Below are 9,958 nucleotides of genomic sequence, written 5' to 3' on the forward strand. Positions count from 1 at the left end.
TCTCACATCTGTGGGACAAATCTCAGGCAAAGAGCTCCGATGTTCCTTAAGAATTTCTTCACTCAGAGGGTTGTGAATGTTTGGAATTCTCTGCCCCAGAGGGCTGTGAATGCTGAGTCTTTGAGTATATTCAAGGCTGAGATAGATAGGTTTTTGGACACTAGGGGAATCAATGGATATGGGGATCACGCAGGAAAGTGGTTATAGGTCGATGATCAGCCATGATCTTATTGAATGGCGGAGCTGGCTCGAGGGGCCGAGTGGCCCTCTCCTGCTCCTAATTAGTATGTTCGTACAGATAACCCGTGAGTTTACACATCTTCTCGATTGTGCCAAATTCTTAGTCACTGCGTTGAAATCAAATCTATTTCCTGCACATTATACTTTGCCTGATAGTTGCTGCTTTAAGAGTTAACACTGGCTCCACTTTCGTCCTGTCAATAAGTAACACTGAAGGGCTCCTTTAAAACTCGCATCCGTTATTGCAACACGGTGGGCCTGAGGAAACTAAGTGCCTACGTGAAACAGCTAATAAGGAGAAAGCTTCCGCAAACACCAATTGTACCTTCAGCTCTGGTAGAAATATCACACCGCAAAAGCATTGGCTGCTGCAAGTGAGGCTCGAAATCACAACGCCGGCATTTCCAGAACCTCTACTCTCATAGAAATATGGCACGCTAAACGATTGCACCACTAGAGACGTGCACTGTGGGTTGGAGTTATCCATGCTCATTTACTTAACTTTTCAGATTGCTTAATAGTGCGGGGGGCTGCGGCACTGGTTACTGTTGTTTAATTGAGGAGCATTGGCTGGGGTTATATGACAGAGTGCAGCAGGAGTTACTCTGATGTGTTCGCGAGCTGATGAATTTACCAAAGGCTGCACCAGATTCCTGGCGTCATAAACATAGAACATTTTTACTCAACTCCTAAAAGTGCAGTCTATAAAATGAGAACGGATGTAAATTTATCACATGCATAACACAACATTTTTTTTAAAGTTTTGCCTATGAGTCGTTAACAATGTGTGTATTTCGATCAGTCCGAAACAGAAAGTTATCGGTTGATTACTGGCGATTACCAGAAACGTTTTGCACAGTTTAATGAGTTTTGCTTAATTAATAAATTAGCAGTTTTCGAAAAGTTAATGGAACCCATGTCGCACGAATAAGAGCATTTATAGATGACAGTTCTCTTCTGAGTTGTGCCTACAATTATTTAGAGAGCAGCGGTTTCCAAATTGCAGCGATTGCAGCCTCAGAGAGCGTAAACTGCCCATCGCTGCGAAACAAGCTATCACTGAAGCGGGCGCTTGGAGGGAACCGGACGGACAGGCGGCCTGAACGTTGCTGCTGTCGCGGCCTCACTCACTCCAGGAGCTGGGGAACAGTAAACCAACACAATGGGTTTGTTGCCGGGCCTCAAATGCGGCTCCGAACTGTTGCTATTGACCGAGGCAGCGCTGCAGGATCCTGTAATGATCTCCCACACTGTCGGTGTCTCTGTAGAGTTTGAGTGTGTACAGAACTGTATAGAGAAAAGGAGAATACTGCGCGGCTGTTCATATATTTTATTGCTCTCTGCCTACAAGTGATGATTGAACCGGGGACCTGTTGTACTTGAGACGAAAGTTACACTTCAGAAACCGCTGCTCTCTAAATAATGAGAGGAACAGCCCAGAACAGCAACTGTTCATCTATAAATCTCTTATCCATGCGACGATGGTTCCATTCCACGTCGAGGAATTAACTTTCAGAAAACTGTTTATTTTATTAATTACACAAAACTCAATAAACTGTGTGAAAAGTTTGTTTTAATCGCCATTAATCAACCGCTAACTTTCTGTTTCCGACTCAGCGAAATACTCACATGGTTAACGAGTCATAGGCAAAACTTTAAAAAGATATTGTGTTCTGCACGTGATGTATTTTCATCCGTTCTCATTTTACAGACTATATATTAGGAGTTGGGTAAAAATGTTCAGTGCTTAGGACACCAGGAATCTGGTGCAGCCTTTGGTAAATTCACCAGCTCGTGAATACATGAGAGTAACTCCTGCTGCATTCTAGCATATAACCCCAGCCAATGCTCCTCAATTAAACAACATGGTGGTGCAATAAAGCATGAGACTTTTAAAGGAGCCCTTCAGTATTGCTTATTGACAGGAGGGAAGGTGCGGTCAGTTTTAACTGTTAAAGCAGCAACTATCAGACAAAGAAAAATATACAGGAATTAGATTCGATTTCAACACAGTGAGTAAGCCATTGACACAAAGGAGAAGATGTGTAAACTCACGGGTTATCTGTACATGTTTCCGACATCATTTTGAACACAAACAACGATTCACCTGAACATGTTGTTCAGGATTATAACGACGCAAGTTGCGTACAGAGAATCGCCCAAACCCCATATCCACAATTATAGATTCATTTAACTGTCGAACTTCAACATTGATGGAGCGAGATCGTCCATACAGGATGTTCAATTACCATGGCCCTGATGGACAGTATCACACACATAATTGGCGTCAAACATCCGACAAAATCTGAGCTCAATTTCAGAGTAGGACCGAGGGGTTTCGTTATCTGGAGAGTACATCGGGCTCTCGGTGGCGCTCAACAACAATAAAAACAACAACTTGTATTTACATAGCGCCTTTAACGTAGGAAAACGTCCCAAGGCGTTGCACAGGAGTGTTTTAAGTCAAAAAATTTGAAACCGATCCACACAAGGATAAATTAGGGCAGTTGGTCAAAGAGATATGTATCAAGAACCGTCTTAAAGGAGGAAGGTGGGGTAGCGAGGCGGAAAGGTTTAGGCAAGGAATTCCAGAGCTTATGGCGGCAACAGGAGGCTCAGCAAGCAAAGATTGAGCGATTATAATCAGGGATCCTCAAGAGGGCAGAATTAGAGGAGCGCAGATATCTCGGGTGTTGTGGGGCTGGAGGAGATTACAGTGATAGGGAGGGGCGAGGCCTTGGAGAGATTTGAAAACAAGGATGAGAATTATGAAATCGAGGCACTGCTTAACCGGGAGCCAATGTTGGTCAGCGAGCACAGGAGTGATGGGCGAACGGGACTTGGAGCGAGTTTGGACACGGGCAGCCGAGTTTTGGATGATCTCAAGTTTATGTAGGGTGGAATCTTGGAGGCCAGCCAGGAGTGCGTTGGTATAGTCAAGTCTAGAGGTAACAAAGACATGGATGAGGGTTTCAGCAGCGCATGAGCAAAACAAGGGTTGTATACAGGCGATGTTACAGAGGTGGAAGTAGGTGGCCATCGTTATACCGCGGATATGTGGTCAGAAGCTCATTTCAAGGTCAATTATGACACCAAGGTTGCGAACAGTGATGTTCAGCCTCAAAAAATTATTTGGGAGAGGGATGGAGTCAATGGCTAGGGAACAGAGTTCGTGATGGTGACCGAAAACAATGGCTTCATTCTTCGCTCCTGGAGGTTCTTCTGGAGCAAGTTCCAAATAATGTTTCCACCCGGGATCGAACCAGAGACATTTCGCGTGTAGAGGTGAACGTGATAATCACAACACGATGGAAACCTCTGCTCCGTTTATTATCGGCAAGTCAGATGACGTGTTCAGGGACAGGGTGAATCGCTGAATTAGAGGGCGGGGATCCTGCGCTGTTGTTGAGACGGTCTGGCTGTTGCTGCTTCCACCTCTCGCACTCGGAAAGCCTGAGCCACAGTCCGCACTGATCTCACTCCTATAGATCCCAACTTTACTCCGTTCACTGTGGCGCAATGGTATCGCAGTCTGAAGCCAGTTCATGAAAGCTGCGTGTTCAAAATCATGCGCAGTTACAGAAACCGCTCCTAAATTGATAAAAAGGAACAGTTTGCAAGCTGGGAAACTCAGTGTTTTTCAGAATTGTGCTCTTTTTCTGTTACTTCCCAGTTACACATTCAGTTTTTATTTGGCAATTTTTATTTTATATCGGAACAATGTTTAGGGGATGTGATGTATTCATTGTTGGTACAGTAACTCTGTCACCCAGTGTGAGAAGTGAAACACAAGCCGCCCAGCCTGGGGCTCGCACCCATTCGAGGTGAGTCTTTCTGTCCGTCAGCTCAGTTGGTTAGAGGCCGTGTTAATAACGCCTTTACAAAAAAATACAGAATGTCAGGGGAATTTATTTTCAATAACATCCATTGCACCTTTGCACTGGGGTGGAGTAACACATCTGTTTGTTTATTTGTGTTTCTTCGGTTTGCTGATAAACGTTTAACTGGCGGCCTGTTCCCGTTAATGGTCACAAGCATTAACAGACAGACAGAGCGTGTCGGACCGCCCGAGATGTGCAAAAGGCATCAGTTTAGGACAAATGCATCAAATCAAATGTTCACCCGGTACCGAGAGAGAAAAAACCAGAGAAAATGGCAGAAGTTGATCGAGAAATAAAAACTAAATACAGAGGATATAAATATGTCCCACTCTAGATGTCACTCAACCATCATAACAAAAACAGATGATCTGGTCATTGCCCCATTGCTGTTTGTGGGAGCGTGCTGTGCGCAATGGCTGTCGCGTTTCCGACATTACAACAGTGACTCCACTTCTGTAAAGTGCTTTGATTGGTCCGGTGGTCATGAAATGCAAAATAGAAATGCAAGTCTTTTTTTCTTTATTGATTCAAACCCAACCCTTCAGTTCCGGATAAAGAATTTCAGAGTAAATCATTCAGTTCGAGATTCAGACCAAAGAAAGTGACAGGAAATACCACAAAACTGCCAAAACCAGAGAATGAATCAGGAACCTTTAGATCTTTTTCAGTCTAACGCTCTCCCAACTGAGCTATTTCGGCCTCACAGCAAATTGCGCTTTGTGTCATTCATTGGAAAAAAATATTTCCCCGGATGGAATTGCCCCGAACCTGCAACACCAGCAGAAAAGAGTAAAGAAAGAAATAATGACTGAGACGGCAAGGAAAGTAATTCAGAAAAGTAAAATTCGCACTTTCCAACCGAATCTGGTGAATTGAGACTAATATTGTTGACTTGGAATATTTAGTGAACCGCTTGATATTGTTGAACATTGTGTAAGAAAGCGGATTGGATGGACAGAAGCGCTCTGAAACGATGGCTGATCAGCAGTGGGTGATAGCGAAATCTTACGGCTTCGTTTCCAGCGGCTCGTTGGACTTGGGGTTTGATTCACGCTCGGGGGGTTTCAGTGATTGATATGGGAGAGGTTCCCAGGCTCAAATGATGTCTTTGTACCGTTCCAGAAGGTCGGATTGTCTTTTCTCCAGAGAATGTTTGAGCTCCAGAGGACAGAATGCACAGGGTTTGTCCACACAACACACGTGGAGTAAAGAAAATGTTGCCAGGAGGTGCGCAGATTGAAGCTGACATGTTAATTAATCACAATTCAAGCGGCCTCATTGGCGATTCCCAGTTCTTGAAATATAGAAACATAGAAGATAGGAGCAGGAGTAGGCCATTCGGCCCCTCGAGCCTGTTCCGCCATTTAATGAGATCGTGGCAGATCATCCAAATTCAGTACCTTGTCCATGCTTTCTCCGCATATCCCTTAATCCCTTTGGCCTTCAGAAATATATCTAACTCTTTGAAAATATTTAATGAATTGTCCTCAACTGCCTTCTGTGGTACAGAATTCTACAGGTTCACCATTCTCTGGGTGAAGAAATTCCTCCTCATCTCAGTCCTAAATGGCTTACCCTTTATCCTTAGACTATGACCCCTGTTTCTGGACCCCCGCCATCGGGAACATCATTCCTGCATCTAGTCTGTCTAGTCCTGCTAGAATTTAACAAGCTTCAATGAGATCCCCTCTCATTCTTCTAAATTCTAGCGAATATAAGCCTCGTCGACCCACTCTCTCTTCGTACGTCATTCCTGCCTTCCCAGGTATCAGTCTGGTGAATCTTCGCTGCATTCGTTCCATGGCTAGAAGATCCTTCCTCAGATAAAGTGACCAAAACTGCACACAATACTCAAGGTGTGGTCTCATCAAGGCCCTGTACAATTGCAGCAAGACATCCTTGCTCCTGTACTCGAAACCTCTCGCTCTCAAGGCCAACATACCGTTTGCCTTCTTAACGGCCTGCTGCACCTGCATGCTTACCTTCAGCGACTGTTGCACAAAGCACCCAGATATCGCTGCACTTCCCCTTGTCCCAATCTATTGCCGTTCAGATTATAACCTGTCTTTCTGTTTTTTCCACCAGAGTGGATAACCTCGCATTTATCCACATTATACTGCAGCTGCCATGCATCTGCCCAATCACCCAACCTGTCCAAATCATACTGGAGTTTCTCTGCATCCTCCTCAGAACACACATGCCCACCTTGCTTTGTGTCGTCTGCAAACTTGGAGATATTACATCTAGTTCACTCATCTAGATCATTAATATATATTGTGAATAGCTGGGGTCCTAGCACCGATCCCTGCAGTACCCAACTAGTCATTGCCTGCCACACGGAAAAAGACCCGGTTTTTCCAAATCTTTGCTTACTGTCTGCCAACCAGTTCTCTATCCAAGTCAGTACATTACCCCCAATCCCATGTACTTTAACTTTGCACGCGAATCTCTTGAAGGACATCAGTGAACGAGTTGTGGTGTTGCTGCAAAATGTCGTCACCAAAAACCTGACTAAACAACGACTCTGATGGGACTTGAACCCACCACTTTTGAATATTTTTTCCAAAAGTTAACTAGATGTCCAAAGCGCTATCCAATGCGCCATGGAGCCTACTGTATATTACAGCTCTGAATCCGTGAGTTTGTGCTTCTCTGTGGGTGACGCGAGCCTTGAAGATAAGTTTAAATGATTTCCCTGTAAATTATTTCCAACTCCATCTTTTCCCGAACTTTGTACAAACGCATAAATGAGAGGGTCACACACATCGCTCCGAGAATCTCGTCCGCTAAACTGTGAAAGGTGAGAGTGTTTATTGTGAGGGGATTCCATTTATTGAGACATACATGTGATGTAAAAGTAGCAACAGGAGGCCTTATGATCTGGAGTGAGACGGGTTCCTGAAATCCAGTTGTGTCTTAAACATTTATATTTTATTCTATATATAGTCATATTCTGAAACACCGCTTCACACATTCTGACTTTGTGACACATGAAGATTTTCAACCCCCCACCAGCTCCTGTCGCTTCTGCCGCCTGCTGCCAGTGATCTACAACAAATCAAATTGCAGGGGCAGGGCGCAAAGAATTATCAGGGATAGAGGCATGGGCTCAAAATCCAAATTACAGGGACAGGATCAGAAGGACAGTTAATGTTCTGGAGTGTGGACTTCGGTCAGAACTGCAAACACATAGGTGCAAGAGAGAGGGAATCTATTTCCTCTGGTAGGTGAGTCCAGCACAATGGGGTGAAGCAGTAAAGTTAGAGCTCCCCCGTTCAGGGATGATGTAAGGAATCTCTTCTTCACACAGAGGGCAGTGGAAATCTGGAATTCTATTCCCAAAACAACTGGTCAGGCTGGGGTCAATTGACAATTTCAAAATGAGATCGATAAATTTATGTTCGGCGAGGATGTGAAGGATTATGGAATCATCGCAGGTAGATGGAGTTAAGATACAGATCTGCCACGATCTAATTGAATAGCGGAGCAGGCTCGAGGTCCTAAATGGCCTCCTCCTATTTCTCTGCTCCTGTGACAGTAACAGGACAGAAACCTCAACCGCTGCAAACATACGGCACATTTTATTCATATTTAACAGCAAAAATATCCGTGCCGTGTGCAACTATGCTGTGGTCAGAAAAAATACGCAAAGCTGACGTGTGGTGCTGTGATCATATCATGGTTAATGCCCTGCATTGTGGCCGCAGTAACCTCGGTTCAAATTTAAATCACATCACAGCTCGCTTTATATCTGCTGTCCTCTGCGGCACCTGCTAATGGAACAGACTGATAAATCAAATCTTACCACATGAAAAAAGATGTTTTTTTGGAGGTGAAAACCGATTTACTCATTTAAAACCCCGCACTCTCACATGCCTGAGCCTGATACTCCATAATTCAAACCCGCCTCTTCTCCCAGCTTTTTCTTCTTCCACAATCAGTAGCAATTCTTTACTTCACTCCTTCCATTTCATTGTCACTTGCCTGCCGTATTACCTTAATCTAACATTAACTTCATGTGCTTACGTGGTTAAGTTCTCTCTGCTACCACCGCTGTTCATTGGGGCACATGCTCCATTTGCACCAGTGTACAACCAGTCGATACATTTAGATCTGTTTGACCGCTTGACAGATAAGCGCTGCAAAAGCATGACTGGACTTTAGAAGAACAGCGGCCGAATTGTTCACGAAATTTCATTGGAGAATCTTGTGATATCTTGTTAACTGAAGAACTGGGTTTTGTTTTGATGCTGGTTGGCACTTTTCCGAAAACTCTTGCAGTGCGTGAGCGACGGGCAGCGCTACCAAGCTGCCAATGGGGGTTTAACTGTGAACTATTGGCCCGCTGTTATGGTGCAGTTAGATCGGAAGTGTTCCGTCTTAATCTTATGAGTTCTGTTGAAATGTGTGATTGAAACAAATATAGGATACATGGAAAGAGTTGAAATGTCTTTGAATGCCCGTGGCGCAAGGCCCTGTGTTCTTTATGAAGAGCGGCAGCAGGAATAAAGTTTTACAGAAATAAAATGTACAGACTTGGTGCGAATGAGTAAACTGCGCTGGTCTAAGGTAGATAAAAGTTTGAAATTAAATTCATTTCCAAAGGATAAAGTTAACCCTTTCTGCCAGCTCCCTCGTCATTTGCTTTTTCAGTTAATATTTCAAACGGTGTAAGAACATAAGAACATAAGAAATTGGAGCAGGAGTAGGCCATTCGGCCCTTCGAGCCTGCTCAGCCATTCAATGAGATCAGGGCTGATGTTCTGCCTCAACTCCATTCACCGGCCCTATCGCCATATCCCTTGATGCCCTTACTCGTCAGAAATCTATCGACTTCTATTTTGAATATACCCAATGACTGAGCCTCCACAGCCCTCTGGGGTAGAGAATTCCAAATATTCACCACCCTCTGTGTGAAGAAGTGTCTTCTCATCTCAGTCCTGAATGGCCTATCCTTTATCCTGAGACGGTGGCCACTGGTTCTAGACTCCCCAGCCTAGGGAATCATCCACCCAGCATCCACTTTATCAAGCACTGAAATAATTCTGTATGCTTCAATGAGATCCCCTCTCATTCTTCTGAATTCAAGAGAATAGAGGTCTAGTTTACTCAATCTCTTCTCATAGGACAGTCCCGCTATCCCAGTAATCAATCTCGTGAACCTTCGTTGCACCCCCTCTATGGCAAGTATATCCTTCCTTCGGAAAGGAGACCAAAATTGTACACAGTACTCCAGGTGTGGCCTCACCAATGCCCTATATACTTGGAGTAAGACTTCTTTACTCCTATACACAAATCCTCTTGTAATGAAGGCCAGCATACCATTTGCCAACCGAATGGCTTGCTGCACCTACGCATTCACTTTCAGTGACTCATATACAAGGACACCCATGTCCCTTTGAGCATCTGCATTCCCCAATTTTTCACCATTCAGGAAATACTCTGCCTTCCTGTTTTTTCTACCAAAGTGGATAACTTCACATTTATCCACATCATATTCCATCTGCCATGTTCTCGCCCAGTCACTGAGCCTGTCCAGATTCCCTTGAAGCCTCTTCACATCCTCTTCACAACTGACACTGCCACCTAGCATTGTATCTTGAGCAAATTTGGAAATGTTACATTTAGTCCCCTCATCTAAATCATTGATATAGATTGTGAATAGCTGGGGCCCAAGCACGATCATTGAGTGACCACACTAGTTACAGCCTGCCATCCTGAAAAAGACCCGTTTATCCCTACTCTTTGTTGTCTGTCTCTTAACCAGTGTAAAGCCCGTGTAGATTGGAGTTCGCTCTCCGTTTTCCCATCGATGTGAAAATGAAACACGAGGTGGC

The sequence above is a fragment of the Somniosus microcephalus genome, unplaced genomic scaffold (genome assembly GCF_052327205.1).
Source record: "Somniosus microcephalus isolate GS21.2 unplaced genomic scaffold, FLI_Smic_1.0 unresolved_chr1, whole genome shotgun sequence".
NCBI lineage: Eukaryota > Metazoa > Chordata > Chondrichthyes > Squaliformes > Somniosidae > Somniosus > Somniosus microcephalus.